The sequence below is a fragment of the Sarcophilus harrisii genome, chromosome 3 (genome assembly GCF_902635505.1).
Source record: "Sarcophilus harrisii chromosome 3, mSarHar1.11, whole genome shotgun sequence".
Taxonomy (NCBI): Eukaryota; Metazoa; Chordata; class Mammalia; order Dasyuromorphia; family Dasyuridae; genus Sarcophilus; species Sarcophilus harrisii.
In genome coordinates, this window is record NC_045428.1 from 380,630,831 (window position 1) to 380,638,334 (window position 7,504).

Sequence of the window (7,504 nt, forward strand, 5' to 3'; positions counted from 1 at the left end):
CTATTTGTATGCTTTTTAGCTCTACAAAACATTTTTACCTACAGAATTTCATTTGATTCTTTCAGCAGCCATTTGCTGTAGATATTACAAGTATCAGTTTTATTATTTTATAGATGAGGACATAGATCAAGAGAAATAAATCACTCTTCCAAGGTTATACTGTTAGAGGTAAAAAAAAAAATCCAGCTTTTACACCATGTCAAATCCCAAATCTGTTGTTTACCTGTTTTAAGACATTGGACATAACATTTCATTTCAACCACTAAATAGCTAGCACAGAAGTTATAGTGCTGAGCTGGGGGCTGACATTAGGAAAATCATATTTCAAATACAGTCTCTAACCTCAGTTTCCTTAGTTTTCTCAACTATAAAACAGAGATCATAATACCACCACCCAGATATGCTGAGAAAATCAAATGAGATCCTAGCTGTGCCAGACCTAAAACTATATTACAAAGCAATTGTCATCAAAACCATTTGATACTGGCTAAAACAACAGAGTAGTCAATCAGTGGAATAGGTTAGGATAGGACAAAACAATCAATAACTATAGTAATCTAATGTTGGAAAGACCCCAGCTTTTGGGATAAAAACTCATTATTTCACAAAAACTCCTGGCAAAATTGGAAATTAGTATGGCAGAAACTAGGCACTGATCCATACCTAACATCATATACCAAAATAAGATAAAAATGTGTTTGTGATTTAGATATAAATTGTGATATTATAAGCAAATTAGAAGAACAAAGGATAGTTTACTTCTCAGATTTTTGGAGAAGGAATTTGTTACCAAAGAACTGAAGTACATTAGAGAGCACAAAATAGATAAATTTGATTATATTGAGTTAAGTAGTTTTGGTACAAATAAAGCTAATGCAGACAAGTTTAGAAGAGAAGCAATAAAGTAGGAAAACATTTTTACATTCAAAGATTCTGATAAATGCCTCATAGAGAAATGACTCAGATTTCTAAGAATTCAAGCCATTCTCCAATTGATAAATGGTTAAAGGATATGAAAAGTCAATTTTCAGATGTAGAAATTAAAACTATTTCTAGTCATATAAAAAGTTGCTCTAAATCAGTACTAATCAGAGAAATGCAAATTAAGACAACTCTGAAGTACCACTACACACCTTTCAGATTGGCTAAGATGACAGAAAAAGATGATGAATGTTGAAGGGGATGTGGAAAACAGAGACACTAATACATTGTTGGTGAAGTTGTGAATTGATCCAACCAATCTGAAGAGCAATTTGGAATTATGCCCAAAGGGCTATCAAACTGTGCGTATCCTTTAATCCATTAGTGTTTCTGAGCTTATATCCCAGAGATATTAAAGAAAGGAATGGAACCTGTATGTGCAAAAATGTTTGTGGCAGCCCTTTTTTGTAGAGGCAAACTGGAAACTAAGTGGATGCCCAATCAGTTGGGGAATGGCTGGATAAGTTATGATATATGAATGTTATGGGATATTATTGTTCTGTAACAAATGACCAGCAGGATGATTTCAGAGAGGCGTGGAGAGACTTACACGAACTGATACTAAATGAAATGAATACAACCAGAAGATCATTGTACATGGCAACAACAAAATTATATTCTGATCAATTCTGATGGGCATGGTTCTTTTTAACAATGAGATGATTCAGGCCAGTTCCAATGATCTTGGGTTGAAGAGAGCCATCTACACCCAGAGAGAGGAATGTAGCAACTTAATGTGAATCATAACATAGCATTTTTACTTCTTGTTGTTTGCTTGCATTTCATATTCTTTCTCATTTTTTCCATTTTTGATTTGATTTTTCTTGTGCAGCAAGATAATTGTAAAATATGTATGCATATATTGGATTTAATATAAATTTGTACCATGTTTAACATATATTAGATTATTTGTCATCTAGGAGAAAGGGTGAGGAGAGGGAGGAAAACTGGAACACAAGTTTTTCAAGGGTTAATGTTGAAAAATTATCCATGCATATGTTTTGAAAATAAAAAAAAAAACTTTAACATAAATAAATAAAGGAAAATCAAATGAGATAAGTGTAAAAATGCTTAGTACAGTATCTGACACATAGTAGGTTCTCATTTCATTCCCCTCCATCAGTCAGAATGATGCTTTGTACATAGTAAACATTTTAATAAATGATTTTTAAAATTTATTCATTTCTTCATCCTGTGGGTTTTAGTTTTCTCATCTTTAAAATGATGGTTTTAGACTCAATGCATCCTAATGTCCCTTCTAAAATTAAATCTTAGAGTTTATGACTTTTTGATGCTAAATACAGTAGTCCTTCTGCCTAATTACCTGCCTCTAGTGGAAGAAAAATGAGCAGATTTATTATTTTCCAGTTCCATAGTGAAAAATTATTTATAATTTTAAGAAAGACTTCATAGCTTAATTATAATGTCAGTGAATAATTTTTTTTCTATAAGCCTCAGTCTCTGTTAAGAATGAAAGGTGTGTGAAATTCAAGCATGGTGGTTATTCTGAAAAAGTGGATAAAGTACTAAATTTGGAATTAGGACCACCAAGTTCAAATCCCAATATTGAGATGTATTACCTATGTGACCCTGGGCAAACATACTCTGTTTCATATCATTGTATAATTCAAGTTGGAAGGAAGGCCTTTTAGGGATACTGTGAGGTTCAAATTAGGTAATGAATGACTTTGCCAGATTTAAAACACTATATAAATGCCTACTGTTTTCACTGTTGCTATTGTCATTGTCTTTGTTGTTGTTTTTAACCTGTAGTCACCAGTCCTCCACTCTAGTGCTAACTTCATACTTAGCCCTCTACTGCTCTGTGCTAAATTATAGAGCAAAAGAGGTATGTATTGGTAAATGTTTTGCCACTGGCCTGGGGAAGAGGGCAAGGAAGAATATTCATGCACACACTTTTAAATTTAAATTTAATCTGAATTATTAAACTATTTAAATAAATAATTATTTTTAAAATTAGTTTAAAATCATTAAATTTTAAATTATTATTTATTTAATTGAATACTTAATTAAATATTTTAAATTATTATTAAAATATTTTAAAACTTGAAAATTTTAAAAATTTATACAAACTGCAAAACATCAAATTAATGCTAATTTGGAGCTATTGCCAGTAATTGAGATAAATGCTCAGAATGAAAATGTAAAAATTAATTCAAGGAGTAAACCTGTTAGAGATGGTTCTAGCATATATCTCTGTCCCCAACTTTACAGAAATTGACATTGAAAGATTAAATAATTTCCCCAACATTTCAAGGCTATTAAATGATAGAATAAGATTTGTATATAGATCCTTTGACTTCAAATTCAGCATTCTTTCCACAGTCCTTGCTTAACCTCTTACCTCAATTGTCAATTAACGAATTTGGATATAATGATTTTTCAGATCCCTTTTTTATTGCTTATGCATAGCATACATGACCTTAATTAAGTCCCTCAAATAAATAAAAAGTTGAGGATAAAAGTGAAAATATGACTCAAATTAGAGGGGTTTTTGATTTATATTTTCAGACACGATTTTTCAACAAACACTAATTAAAAATCTGTGTATAAATTACAATATTAAATTCTAGGGACAAAAAATGAGGGGCAAGAAGAAATGACATATCCCATATATTCAAGGCACTTATAGTCTAATTACAGAAAGAGGATATGTTTGAAGCAATTATTATTGTCCTAGAAAGAATGTGATTAAGACAAAGGAGAGTTTTGTCAAAGTATATTTTGTTTAGCCCCAAACCAGAAAGCATTCTTCCAAGTAATAATACCAATTAAAATGTCTATTATTGTCTCTAAGTAAACCCCAAGTATTATGTTTATGAGGAGCATACTAGTGCCCTATGCTATACATTCAGTCAACCAGTAAGAACTTTTATGTAGCATACTTGTTTTAGAAAATGCTAAATTGGATCCAGTTAGGTTTTAAGGGAAATAAAAAAGCTGAACTGGGCCATCAGGGATCACCAATTTGAAAGAAGATAAATGCTTTTAAAAATTAGCTGTTAATAAGTATTGTTATTTAGTAGCCATTAATGTCCTGCTTATGATCGAAGAATCTATGAGAAGCATCAATTGATCATCCTTCTGTTATAAATTTTTGTTGAAAGCCATTCTGAGAAAACAATCAGATATTATCTTTTAAAAATATTTAAAAATTAAAATCATCCATCACTTAGCATGTTATGTTTATTACAATAAATGATTAATTGATCTATGTGATGAGAGCATCTATTCTGCTTGATATTTGAATAATTTTAATTAAATATAATTAAACTGCCTATGAATTAACCTAGGCTTGCATAGAAGATATTTCTCAGCCTGAAAAATGACATAAATGAAGGGAAAATAAATTTTTGTTTGACCATATGTTTAAAGGCAAAATAATAATTCACGTGAAAGACATGGAACAACAATCTGTTCTTTTATGGACATGCATACCCATATCTCCCAAAAGGGTACAAGAGCATGAGCCATAAAATAAATATTGTTGAATGGTCAAAACTGCAAGAAATTCACCGCATTATTTCATGGAATCTATTGACTAAGGCATGGAGGACCAATGATCTACATTGATATGAGGTATAATTAACTGAACAGATCCATAGATTATTTTAAATCTATGATTAAGGAATAACTATGGCAATCTGAAAAATTAAAGAATATAAAAATATATGTTATAGTAGAATTTGATTTGTGAGTCTCTAATATTTAAAAAAAATCTGCCTTTGAAAAAGAAATTAGATATCATAGCATTTAGATACATACAGGGTTCTCATACACAGATACACATACTCCACATATGATATAGATTCTGATAAGAAATAAGATGGGTATAAACTGGAACCATTCCCAATAAGATCAGGAGTGAAACAAGGTTGCCCACTATCGCCATTACTATATAATGTTGTATTAGAAATCTAGCTTCAGCAATAAGAGTTGAGAAAAAGATTAAAGGAATTAGAGTAGGTAATGAGGAAACCAACTTATCACGCTTTGCAGATGATATGATGGTATACTTAGAGAACCCCAGAGATTCTACTAAAAAGCTATTATAAATAATCCACATCTTTAGCAAAGTTGCAGGATACAAAATAAACTCACATAAATCATCAGCGTTCTTATATATCACTAACAAAATCCAACAGTTAGACATATAAAGAGAAATTCCATTTAAAGTAACTGCCAATAGTATAAAATATTTAGGAATCTATCTGCCAAGGGAAAGTCATGAACTATATGAGTAAAAGTACAAAACACTTTCCACAAAAATAAAATCAGTTCTAACCAATTGGAAAAATATTAAGTACTCTTGGATAGGGCAAGCAATAATAAAGATGACAATACTATCTAAACTAATCTATTTATTTAGTGCTATACCAATCAGACTCCCAAAAAAACTATTTTAATGACCTAGAAAAAATAACAACAAAATTCATCTGGAAGAATAAAAGGTCAAGACTTTCAAAGGAACTAATGAAAAAAAAAATCAAATGAAGGTAGCCTAGCTTTACCTGATCTAAAACTATAATACAAAGCAGCAGTCACCAAAACCATTTGGTATTGGCTAAGAAAAAGACTAGTTGATTAGTGGAATAGGTTAGGTTCAAAGGACAAAATAGTCAATAACTTTAATAATCTAGTGTTTGACAAACCCAAAGACCCCAGTTTTTGGAATAAGAATTCTCTGTTTGACAAAACCTGCTGGGAAAATTGGAAATTAGTACGGCTGAAACTAGGCATTGACCCACACTTAACACCATACACCAAGATAAGGTCAAAATGGGGTCATGAGATTATAAGACTCTTATAAGCAAAGAATGAGATTATAAATAAATTAGAACATAGGATAGTTTGCCTCTCAGACCTGTGGAGGAGGAAGGAATTTGTGACCAAAGAAGAACTAGAGATCATTACTGATCACAAAATAGAAAATTTCAATTATATTAAGTTAAAAAGTTTTTGTATAAACAAAATTAATGCAGACACATTAGATTAGAAGATTAGAAGGAAAGCAATAAACTTGGAAAACATTTTTACAGTCAAAGGTTCTGATACAGACCTCATTTCCCAAATATATATAGAATTGACTCTAATTTATATGAAATCAAGCCATTCTCCAATTGATAAATGGTCAAAGGATATGAACAGACAATTTTCAGATGAAGAAATGGAAACTATTTCTAGCCATATGAAAAGATGCTCCAAATCATCATTAATGAGAGAAATGCAAATAAAGACAATTCTGAGATACCACTACACATCTGTCAGATTGGCCAGAATGACAAGAAAAGATAATGCTGAATGTTGGAAGGGATGTGGGAAAACTAGGATACTGAAGCATTGTTGGTAAAATTGTGAATGGGTCCAACCATTCTGGAGAGCAATTTGGAACTATACTCAAAACGTTATCAAACTGTACAAACCTTTTGATCCAGCAGTGTTACTACTGGGTTATATCCCAAAGAAATCTTAAAGAACGGAAAGAGACCTGTATGTGCCAAAATGTTTGTGGCAGCCCTTTTTGTAGTGACTAGAAACTGGAAATTGAATGGACGCCCATCAATTGGAGAATGGCTGAATAAGTTGTGGTATATGAATGGTATGGAATATTATTGTTCTGTAAGAAATGACCAGCAGGATGAATAGAGAGAGGCCTGGAGAGACTTACATGAACTGATGCTGAGTGAAATGAGCAGGACCAGGAGATCATTATACACTTCAACAACAATACTATATGATGATCAATTCTGATGGACATGATTCTCTTCAACAATGAGATGAACCAAATCAGTTCCATTTGTTTAACAATGAAGAGAACCAGCTACACCCAGAGAAAGAATTATGGGAAATTAATATGAACCATAACGTAGCATTTCCACTCCCTCTGTTTTTGTCTGCTTGCATTTTTGATTTCCTTCTCAGGTTATTTTTACCTTATGTCTAAGTCCAATTTTTCATGTGCAGCAAAATAACTGTATGGATATATATACATATATTGAATTTAACATATACTTTAACATATTTAACATGTATGGGTATGTGTGCCATCTAAGGGAGGGGATGCGGGAAGGAGGAAAAAAGTTGAAAAAGAGGATTTTGCAAGGGTCAATGCTGAAAAATTACCCATGCATATATTTTGTAAATAAAAAAGCTATAATAAAAAAAAAGAAATTAGATGGGTAACCTATGGAGATGAGACAGAGGGAGAAAGAGAGAGAGAAAGAGAGAGAGAGAGAGAGAGAGAGAGAGAGAGAGAGAGAGAGATCGAGAAGAGACAGAGAGACTGACAGAGACAAAGACACAGACACAGACAGAGACAGAGAGAGAGAACTGTATTTAACAATTTTCCTTTGGGAAATTGAGGAGGAAGCAATTAACCAGTGAACATAAATGAGGACTTGGAACCAAATTCTTTTTGAATAGAAGTGAGGATCTTTGGTAAACCACGTATACAAATAAAATACAGGCATAAGTTGCCAGCCCCTCTGGCCTCAGCTAAATG